The sequence below is a fragment of the Lepidochelys olivacea genome (assembly GCF_965140295.1).
Source record: "Lepidochelys olivacea isolate rLepOli2 genome assembly, chromosome: 4".
NCBI classification, from domain to species: domain Eukaryota; kingdom Metazoa; phylum Chordata; order Testudines; family Cheloniidae; genus Lepidochelys; species Lepidochelys olivacea.
The window spans coordinates 25708213-25720094 of record NC_140414.1 but is presented as its reverse complement, the minus strand read 5'-3'; positions in this window follow the sequence as shown (position 1 = coordinate 25720094).

The following is an 11882-nucleotide window of genomic DNA, read 5'->3' as shown; positions in this document are numbered from 1 at the left end:
ATTTTTCCTAGAGCTCAGACTACTGAAATAATCAGGTTAGTCCCTGATAAACTCATCTTGCTTTCTAAATAAGTTTCTAGCCCTCATGGCTATGAAGAAAAGATTGAAAATGTGAACCCCAAACGCTCTGACACCAGAAGGCAAATAAAAAGAACCCAAGATTTATTATTTCTTTAATCTCATGATTTTCAAGGCAGTCTCATGATTTTGAATGGGTGGGGGCTGGCTTATGATTTTCAAATACTTGAGGTTGAGTATGTTGAATTATGACACCAAAAGAAAGAAGAGAGTTAAAGCCGAATAAATGAGCGGGGAAGGGATTTTTACTCAGACTACGTAAAGCTGCATTTTGTTTATTTTTGCTCACACGTATTAATTCAAATGCCTGATTAACACTTGGCAGAAACAATATGTTTGTTTTTACTATAACACCCCTCTCCCTTCAGTTAAGAGGAGATCTCACAATACGCATCTCATGAAACCCCCAAGAAGTGCTCCAGCAAAACCAGGGAAGAACAGACTTGACACTCCAGTTAGTTCTAATTAAAACAAAACAAAACAAAACAAAAAACCCTTTCAGGATGTCTTTATAAACATAGAGAAGCAAAAAAAATTATACCAATGCAAGGCACCTTTAATTCCCAACTTAAGTCTTGTATTAAATGTGTGCAGGTTTTTTTAATAAACACATGGGAGCGAAAAACTCCGGAAAATGCCCAGGTTCCTTTATAGGGACTTTTGATGGAGTTCACGTCTGTTCACTCTGTCTACTGTGCATTCCAGCCTACGTCACTTTCCTGTTCATGTTCTCTGTGGTTCAGTTCTTTATTGCTCATGTACACAGCAGGCTAAGTGTCTCTTTTTTGGTGTGGTTACACACTATCTGGGAAGGTAGGATGCAAACAATAAATGAGATGGTAGCTGAATATAGACCCCTAGGGAGAGCCCCATAAACATGGTGAGGACTGGGAAAGACTTGGTCTTGAGGTGGATTTTTGAGGTGAACTTTTGTTACCCTTGAAGGGATGGAATTTTGGTTTAATGGGAGGGCCAACCAATGAGAGAGAAAGACTACCGACCAGAGGGGAAATTGAGGCACTGCCACGTCATGTCAGCGAGAGGTAAGATACCTTCTCACCATGCCTCTGGATACTACCACAACACACATAACAAGAAACTAGGAGCTGCTGCTAGAGGATGAGTCAATTCATAGTAAAGAATCCAGATTAGCACTCAATTATTCAAACAGAAGGTGGTTTCCTAGCCTGCTTCTTGTGGTCTCTGCTTTTCTAGTCTGACCTACAAGTTCTTTCAATTAGTTTATCAACAATTTCATTGATGATATCCTGTTCAAGCATGATTTAGTGGCTATCTGTTCAAAGACTACATTAATGTCTCTTAGGCTGGATGTATGCTACAAAATTTTGAGGCATATGAGGTTATATCGTGTTGCTATTTTTCTTCCGTTTCCCATCTTATCTTCTAAAAAAACAACAAGGAGTCCAGTGGCACCTTAAAGACTAACAAACATCTATCTATATAAAAAAGACATTCTCTAGAATGCCTGCATCTGTAATTTTCACTCCATGCATCCGAAGAAGTGGTTTTTTATCCATGAAATCTTATGCCCAAATAAATCTGTTGGTCTTTAAGGTGCCACCGGTCTCCTTGTTTTTTTAGAAGATAAGATCGGAAACAGACTCCTTGTTGTTTTTGTGGATATAGACTAACACGGCTACCCCCTGATACTTGACATCTTATCTTCTGGTTTTATAGTTTTCTTTACACAGTGCCAATTTCAAGAGATACAGATGGCAGTAGTATTCCTGCCAGTTTCAGGTGCAGAATTTCATAATTGAATAATGTGTGCCTGCTCAGCTGAGCAAAGTTACTCGGGTGTCTTTCCCCATGAGGAATTTCATCCCTCCTTTCCAGCTAAGAAGCAGCACCGCTTAGGAAAGCAATATTCCCTCTGCCGGAGAGACACAATCCCTCTCCTATCTATCTCATAACTTAGCTGGCAATGCTGGAATTAATCCTTATGCTGAACCTGCTGTTTCTTTATGGTTGATAGCCTTTTGTTACCAGTTACACAGAGCAGTTAGGCAGGGCACATCACAGAAAAGGGCATTATAAATAATGGTTAGAAGTGGGAAAGATCTGTTGCTGCTATTGAGAAAGGATGGTCCTGTGTTAAAGAACTGGCCTGGGACTCAGAAGATCTGGGTTTTGTTCCTAGCTGTCACACAGACTGTGTGTCTTTGGGCAAGTCACTCTCTCTCTCTTTGTGCCTCAATTCCCAATCTTCTGCTTGTATGTTCTAACTCTTTCTGCCATGCTTTGTCTGTCTCACCTATTTAGAATGTAAGCACCTGAGGTCAGGAACGGTTTCTTATTATGAATTCAGAGCTGTGGGTCACTGATTTTGGCTAGGGTCTCTAGCTGCTAATATAATGCAAATAATAAGCAGTATTTGTTCATCAAATCCATCCCACCTTTCCATCCTCATCATGCAGGATATAGTCCCCAGACAGAGGACGTATCAGTAATTAAACTGGTACGCCATTCTGTCTGAGTTTTCTTTTGTCCTTATAGTCTCTCAGGAGAAAAATATTTCTTTAGCAGAACTCGTTTCCTAGCAACATGGGAACTATTTTATTGGCAGCTATTAAACAGGTAGGAGTATATCACAGAGCTTGTAAACTGCTTGTATTAAATTGCTAGAAAATAAACTAATAATTTATTAACAATAATTTATGTCCAATAGTTTCTTGGTGACTTTCAATATTAAATTCAGACACATTTGAGTTGGAAAGTAAAGACAAACCCATACCCAGTTTTTTGTCCACTAGCACCCAAAGGTATTTTTGTGCAACATTATTAACTATCGGTTTCCTCCTGCTTAAGTTTCACACTTACATACAAAGTGTGTTAAGAGATTACTCGGAGCACATACTTATTACAAAAAAATTTTACTTTGACCGAACTCATACTGTATTAAATATATAAATTTTGGCCCCAAATTTAAAATCTCAGTTACAGTTGGGGAAGGGAGTGGGAGAATCATAGAATATCAGGGTTGGAAGGGAGGACCTCAGGAGGTCATCTAGTCCAACCCCCTGCTCAAAGCAGGACCAATCCCCAATTAAATCATCCCAGCCAGAGCTTTGTCAAGCCTGACCTTAAAAACTTCTAAGGAAGGAGATTCTACCACCTCCCTAGGTAACGCATTCCAGTGTTTCACCACCCTCCTAGTGAAAAAGTGTTTCCTAATATCCAACCTAAACCTCCCCCCCCTGCAACTTGAGACCATTACTCCTTGTCCTGTCATCTTCTACCACTGAGAATAGTCTAGAACCATATTCTTTGGAACCACCTCTCAGGTAGTTGAAAGCAGCTATCAAATCCCCCCTCATTCTTCTCTTCTGCAGACTAAACAATCCCAGTTCCCTCAGCCTCTCCTCATAAGTCATGTGTTCCAGACCCCTAATAATTTTTGTTGCCCTTCGCTGGACTCTCTCCAATTTATCCACATCCTTCTTGTAGTGTGGGGCCCAAAACTGGACACAGTACTCCAGATGAGGCCTCACCAATGTCGAATAGAGGGGAACGATCACGTCCCTCGATCTGCTGGGTATGCCCCTACTTATACATCCCAAAATGCCATTGGCATTCTTGGCAACAAGGGCACACTGTTGACTCATATCCAGCTTCTCGTCCACTGTCACCCCTAGGTCCTTTTCCGCAGAACTGCTGCCTAGCCATTCGGTCCCTGGTCTGTAGCGGTGCATTGGATTCTTCCGTCCTAAGTGCAGGACCCTGCACTTATCCTTGTTGAACCTCATCAGATTTCTTTTGGCCCAAACCTCCAATTTGTCTAGGTCCCTCTGTATCCTATCCCTACCTGCCACCGTATCTACCACTCCTCCTAGTTTCGTATCATCCGCAAATTTGCTGAGAGTGCAATCCACACCATCCTCCAGATCATTTATGAAGATATTGAACAAAACTGGCCCCAGGACCGACCGTTGGGGCACTCCACTTGATACCGGTTGCCAACTAGACATGGAGCCATTGATCACTACCCGTTGAGCCCGACAATCTAGCCAACTTTCTACCCACCTTATTGTGCATTCATCCAGCCCATACTTCTTTAACTTGCTGAAAGAATACTGTGGGAGACCATGTCGAAAGCTTTGCTAAAGTCAAGAAACAATACATCCACTGCTTTCCCTTCATCCACAGAACCAGTAATCTCATCATAGAAGGCAATTAGATTAGTCAGGCATGACCTTCCCTTGGTGAATCCATGCTGACTGTTCCTGATCACTTTCCTCTCATGTAAGTGCTTCAGGATAGATTCCTTGAGGACCTGCTCCATGATTTTTCCGGGGACTGAGGTGAGGCTGACTGGCCTGTAGTTCCCAGGATCCTCCTTCTTCTCTTTTTTAAAGATGGGCACTACATTAGCCTTTTTCCAGTCATCCGGGACTTCCCCCGTTTGCCACGAGTTTTCAAAGATAATGGCCAATGGCTCTGCAATCACAGCCGCCAATTCCTTTAGCACTCTCGGATGCAATGCATCCAGCCCCATGGACTTGTGCACGTCCAGCTTTTCTAAATAGACCCTAACCACCTCTTTCTCCACAGAGGGCTGGCCACCTACTCCCCATGCTGTGTTGCCCAGCGCAGCAGTCTGGGAGCTGACCTTGTTCGTGAAGACAGAGGCAAAGAAAGCATTGAGTACATTAGCTTTTTCCACATCCTCTGTCACTAGGTTGCCTCCCTCATTCAGTAAGGGGCCCACACTTTCCTTGGCTTTCTTCTTGTTGCCAACATACCTGAAGAAACCCTTCTTGTTACTCTTAACATATCTTGCTAGCTGCAGCTCCAGGTGTGATTTGGCCCTCCTGATTTCATTCCTACATGCCCGAGCAATATTTTTATACTCTTCCCTGGTCATCTGTCCAATCTTCCACTTCTTGTAAGCTTCTTTTTTATGTTTAAGATCCGCAAGGATTTCACCGTTAAGCCAAGCTGGTCTCCTGCCATATTTACTATTCTTTCGACACATCGGGATGGTTTGTCCCTGTAATCTCAATAGGGATTCCTTGAAATATAGCCGGCTCTCCTGGACTCCTTTCCCCCTCATGTTATTCCCCCAGGGGATCCTACCCATCAGTTCCCTGAGGGAGTCGAAGTCTGCTTTCGTGAAGTCCAGGGTCCATATTCTGCTACTTACCTTTCTTCCCTGTGTCAGGATCCTGAACTCGACCAACTCATCGTCACTGCCTCCCAGATTCCCATCCACTTTTGCTTTCCCTACTAATTCTTCCCGGTTTGTGAGCAGCAGGTCAAGAAAAGCTCCCTCCCTAGTTGGCTCCTCCAGCACTTGCACCAGGAAATTGTCCCCTACATTTTCCAAAAACTTCCTGGATTGTGTATGCACCGCTGTAGTGCTCTCCCAGCAGATATCAGGATGATTAAAGTCGCACATGAGAACCAGGGCGTGCGATCTAGTAGCTGTCCTCCAGATTCTGATCAACTGCTGTGTCTTTTAATTTCCACTGCTCTATCAGTGAAATATTATCTTTGGTCTCTGATGTGTCTGCAAACTAGCGATCATGGACTGTGCCTAGAACACAGGAATTGTCTTATCAGCTCAGGCCAGTGGTCTGTCTAGGTCTGTCTCCAACGTTGGCCAGTACTATCTGCTTCAGAGGAAGGTCCAAGAAACCCTGGAGTAATCCTCCCCTAGGGAAAGCTTTTTCCTGACTCCCATTAATTAGGGGTTGGTTTATGCCCTGAAGCACACTTTGCTACAGCAGATACTTAACCCAGTTGACCTTGTCCATGCCAGTAGGCCAACAGTCCGCAATATGAGTTTGGGGGAAAAGGGGTGCTGGGTTAATATTCAGAGTCAAACATGGCAGCTTCTGTAGTGGACACATATAACCATCTGTTATATTTGGACCTTCCATACCAAAAAATTATTGCTCACACAGTAAAGAATTTGCAACTGCATAGGCTGCACAGTGTACTACAGAAATCCAGAATTATGGTTTGAAAACGAGGCACTGGAGAGCACTCATAAAAAAAAATGAATTAGTTGGCTATGCTAGTCCTTGAGGAGACTTATTTTTAAAGCTCAATCAGCAGTCATTCCTTCTGGAACCTCACCTTTACTGCTTGCCATTATTTTGACATACTTGAGCCTTTTTTTTTAAATCCTGTAAAAATAATCTTACACACAATTTGCATGTCTTTTTATGGTGTTGTAACTGTTTGCAGAGAAATTATTAATGGCGTGCTGATCATAGAATGCAGGAGTAACTACTTGTTGTGAAAACTGAAGCAGCAGTTGTCTCCCCCGAAGAGAAGAAAAAGAAAAACAAGAATTCCAGAACACCTGAAACTGCAGCCAGGGGGTCACCAGAGTTCAGTCCCCCTTTGCCTTTAAGTCATGCTCACAAAGATCCACACCAGAAGTGCTGCAAACCTTTTCTTTGAGCGAATGCTAGGGGGAAAGTCCCAAAAGACAGGTATGCTGTCATTTTCCAGGCTGTCCACCAAATGAAGGCTTAGCAGGATGGATGAATAGATACATGTGTATGTTTACAAAATATGTGTCCTGCAGTCTCCTAAGTGTTAACTAAACGTACAAGTTTGCTGATGTTGGTACTGAATAGTTCTCAGGGAGAGGTCACAGTTACCAGATTTAAAAGGAAAATATGACCAGTCTGAGAAGTTGGAGCTCTGGGGCCGGCTGGAGCATTGCATTGCATCCTAGGAAATGTCAGGGTTTTTAATATCAATTCCTTGACTCATAAAGCCTGAATCTGAGTGTTAACTAAGTAGTCAGAACCCATGGAGACCCTATCCCTCCCCAAACAACCTCCCCACCCCCAATTACTGGCAGTTGTCTTCTAAGGGAGAGGCCCAGCAGCCAGCAATTGCCCCTCCCCCCTGGCAGTCGCAGTCCTATCCCCTTTTTGGGTGTCTTCAGGAGGATTCTCCTACATTCTCTCTCCATTGAGGGATGGGGGATTGGCACATCGCCCTCCTCTCTGTCTTGCAGGGGCATCTGGAGACTTATCTCTTGTTGGTCTCTGTCTCTGGAGGTGGAGGGGTGTGCAGCTTCCTGCCTTCCTTAAGGCCCCCTCCCCGTGTGTCCCTATCCTGCAATAAACCCCTGTGTGCTCCCTGCACATTCTGCAAAGTCACACCCCCACAAAAATGTATCCATCCTTCCACTCCCCCATTATTGCAGTATATTTCATGCAATAACAAGCCCTTAAAAGGCCAGGGTCCTGAGCAGAGATGGTGCCCTGCAACCAAATTCCCTACCTTAGCTGTTGTTCTCTTGCATGAACAATCAGCCTCCTAAGGACCTTACCCACCCATAGGATGCATAAAAAAGAAAAAAAAACCCACACATTTCTGGCAGGCAAAACATCTCTCTCTCTCTCATCCTGGGACATTGGCCAGGACTCTTTTTTGTACAAAGTCAGGACTGTTTTAGGAAAACCAAGAGGGCTGGCGACTCAGCAAAGAAGCAAACATTTACAAAATTTGCATTACTCAAGCCAGTGGGAAAGACAAGCTCTTTTTTTAATATCAGAAGCTGCCAAAACAGATCTCAGTTCTACACCCATCAAGTCAGATCGTTAGCTGGTGTAAATTAGTGCAGTTTAAATAACATCTGTTTAGATTATATCAATTTAGACTACCTGAGGCTCTGGCCCAATTAGTTGAATGGGTGCGGTATCAAGTCCAGAGAAGGTAATATTCAGAGTGAGATCACTGCATCATCATCTCAGTAAACATTGCTCCAATTTTTATATTTGGTTGTGGGAATGTTGTCTTAATTTCACTGGAATCACTGCTTATTTACACTGGTGGGTGTGAGAGGACAGGCAGGTGAACAGTATTTCTTCTTCTTCTTCTTCTTCATTAGTCTCAGATCAGACACGGACGTTTCCTCTGAGTCATTTTCCGCTGATGCATGGACAGGCTTCCCAAAACAGAAGTGGGCTGCTTCAGCAAATGAGGGGAAATAACCCTCATGCAAAACACTGATGAGAGGTGTGCTGCCACCATGTACCTGGGTCTGACCTTTGAAAGGGAGAGTGCCACAATCATTTCTCCGTTTTGGATGTAGTCCAGAAAGCAAGAGTGACCACAAAACTCTGTCAGGGTCAGACTCAGTGCAGCTCACAGTGGGGTTGTAAAGGTAGCCAATGAGCCTCCAGTGAGAAAAGAACCACAAAAGGGTGCTGGCACCCCCAGTTAGCGAGATCTGCCACTTCAAATTTGATTAAAGCCAGGAAAGCTTAGGGCTGAATACCAGGGACAAGGGATTTATTTAAGGTCAGGCACACAGCATCAATAATCACTTTTGAAAATGCTGGTTTAAAATGGTGTCCCATATAACTTAATACAGGGAAAGAGTTTCCATAATAACCCTACCACAGAGGCAATTAAATAAGCCACTCAAGGAATCTGACTGCACCTTTTGCACCTAGGGCCATACATGCAGTTATTCTGTGCCAAAGGCTGTGGTGATGACAGAAAATCACAAGCTGATAAATGCAATGTGCTGGTATATTTTATATATCAAGGGACTCTGGTGTACACAAATCCCTCTCTGGAGCCTGGGAACACAAACAATTGAATGAGCCAGAGAAGAATCTGACCATTTCCTTTGCAACAAGGGTCAAATATACAATTACTTTGTGAATTATTTAAGAATAAAACTGTTAAATTCTGCAGTCAGCCAACATATCTCATAGTAGCCTAACGTTTCTAAGAGCATACAGGCAGGCCCATGTGGTTCAGAAAGAAAAAGCTTTTATACAGTCTAAAATTCATTGATCCAGTTTTCTTCTTACCTCTCCACACATACACTGCTGCATCTCCTTGAAAGATTTAAAATCCTAATGGCCTAAATTCTGCAAACCCTCCTGCTGATTATGGAATAGAAACAATCCCAGGCGACCAATCACAGCTAATCAAAACACTTCAGATTTTGAATAGAGAGTACTGAATACTCCGTCAGTGAACTGTTCATAGTTAGCTCCTACAACTTAAAAAACCCACACTGGGTAGATATGAATAATGAGGAAGTATGAGGAACTCTCAATCCACTCAGACATTCCATGAGCAGAAAAAGATGCTGAATTAATCAAGGAAATTATTTACTCTGCTGTAATAGTGAAAAACATTTATAGGGCCTTCTTTTTGTGACCACATATGCAATTTGCCTAATTGCTCACTAACTGCACAATTTGCTCACATAAGTGCCCCAAAGTGTGGTAACTTCATGACACAAAATTTGTATACCCAAAAAGAAGGCCCTTTATAAATTTAATATAAAACATATATGTGCCATTATTACCACAATGTTCAATGACAGTAATAAACCTTTTAATCATATTTTTGCCTAATTCTAAACCTCATACCACTTCAATAGCTTTGTTGGAATATTGTTTTGGTTTGCTTAGTGACTAATAAGACTGCAGAAGAAAAATGGCTTCCTGCTTTCCTTTTTGGCAAAAAATGGAATCCCACAGTAATGAAAATCTTTGATGTAATGGAGAGTTTGCCATTTAAATCAACTAATAAAATATTTTCTGTTTTTCTTCTCTTGAACTTTGCCCATATGAACTGTCAGGCATCCTATCTTTTCTGTTAGAGATTAGTGTACAGTTTCTTGTTTTATTTCCTGTATTCAGTTGCTTTATTTTGTAACTCCCATTGCACACTACTTCATCTTCCCTTGTATTTTTCTGCAGAAAAAAACCCAGTAGAATATTATAAATGGAAATACGGTAAGTGAGTGATTGCATCTATGTACTTAATTGAATGTGTAGTTGATAATGGAGAGACAAGGTGGGTGAGGTAATATCTTTTATTGGGCCAGTTTCTGTTTGTGAGAGAGACAAGATTTCGAGCTACACAGAGCATCAAGCTCAGGCCATTTAGCCTGTCAAGACTAGAATTTAAAGTTGTGTTGTTAGAATATTAACTAACGTTCTAATTAACACGCTTGACAAGTCTAGTGTAGACAGGGTAGTGTAGATTTTAACGTGTGCTAAGCTGGCTGAGTTAAAGCCTAGGCATTCCCATAGGCTTTACATGTCCAGCTTAGCATGTAGGAAAGGCAGTGTGCCTCTTCACATGTATTAGCCGACATGTTCGAACAACACACTTTTAGATCCTCGTCTAAACAAGGCCTTAGGACAGTGGAGAACAACCTGCGGCCCGCGGGACACACACGGCCTGTCAGGGTAATCCGCTGGCAGGCTGCGAGACAGTTTGTTTACATTGACCATCCACAGGCACGGCTGCCCACAGCTCCCAGTGGCTGCGGTTCGCCGTTCCCAGCCAATGGGAATTGCGGGCAGCCGTGCCTGTGGATGGCCAATGTAAACAAACTGTCTCGCGGCCCGCCAGCGGAGTGCCCTGACGGGCTGCAGGTTGCCCACCACTGCCTTATGGGCTACCTGAGGTATCTGGAGTGAATCCACATGGGAATAAGCAATTCCTATATAAGGCACCTTTATTCTGGTATAACTGCTGTCATGCAGCAGGATTACACCACTTTAATTATCCTGGGACAGTTAACGTTGTACAACTTTTGTGTTTAGATAACCTCCACGTCTTTTTCTGGTAGCGTAAACTGCTGTAATCCAAAGTACCACTGGGTGGAAGTAGTGCTTGTGTTTGCTGCTTACTTTCCTGCACTAACAATGAAAATACCATTATGTGCATGACCTTTGGTAAACTCATTTTATTGTGAGAGAGGCTTCTGCCAGGCAGATTTCATCACACGCTCTGCTTTCATCAAGGATTGATCTCTGGGAACAAAGCGTTTCCAGAGCTGTGTGGCACTAGGAAGCACTGCACATGGAGAGATTGAGGGCAGCACGTGGTCCTCAAGACAAGAATTCTATTTGCAAGCGCTCTGGCAACTGAGCTGAATGTAATCAGAGTTGATTCCCATCGGTATCCTTTGAGGTGAAATGCCAAAAGAAACATTCTGTGTTCTTTGTTTTAAATCAGTAAATTAGGTGTTGAGCTAAATTCTAGCGTGGAGCTGAATGTTTTGAATTACCACTGGAACAGAGACAGTGAGGTGTCTGGCTACGAGAAAAGAGTGAGTGTAGGAGAAATATTTTCTTTAGCTGGCATGCCATTCACATTTTCCAGTGCCGCTGTGGTCAATGTCTTCATATTCTCTCTTGAGAATTTAGCACTTGTCTAATAACCCACTCGGGGGTTCAAGTATTATATTTCACTACATTCCTCGTGTATGTAAAACTGCTTTATACTTGCCTGGGCTTACTTGAATTTGCCATTGTGTTGTCTGCTCACTCAGTTATGTTAAGTCCTTCTGGAGTTCTCATGCGATAACTTGGGCTGCACCTACAGGACCCACCCAAGGTAGACTTCATCTGCAGTTGGAGCGGAGGGTGCGATTCCCAGCGTGAGTAGCCGCACTCACGCTAGCTCTCATCACGCCGGCGCATTATACAGAGGAGTGTGGCAGCTGTAGCCCGGGGGCAGGGGTGGCACAGGCTAACAACCCCGATTCTGTATCAACAGCAGCCAGGTGCGTTTGTACGTGGCGCAGCCAGTCAGCGCTCTGGCTCACTGCTTGCCCTGCTACCATGGTCACGCTTCTGTTTTTAGCACGCTTACGACTGACAGCGAGCGCGAGCATGTCTACGTGAGCTGGGAATCACACCCCTAGCTCCAAATGTGGACGTAGCATCAGCCTGTGAACTCTTCAGAGAAGAGAGTGTCTCTTACTGTGTGTTTGTGTATACAGTGCTTAGCGCCCACTCCCGCATTGGAGGGCCTTTAGGCATTACCACAAT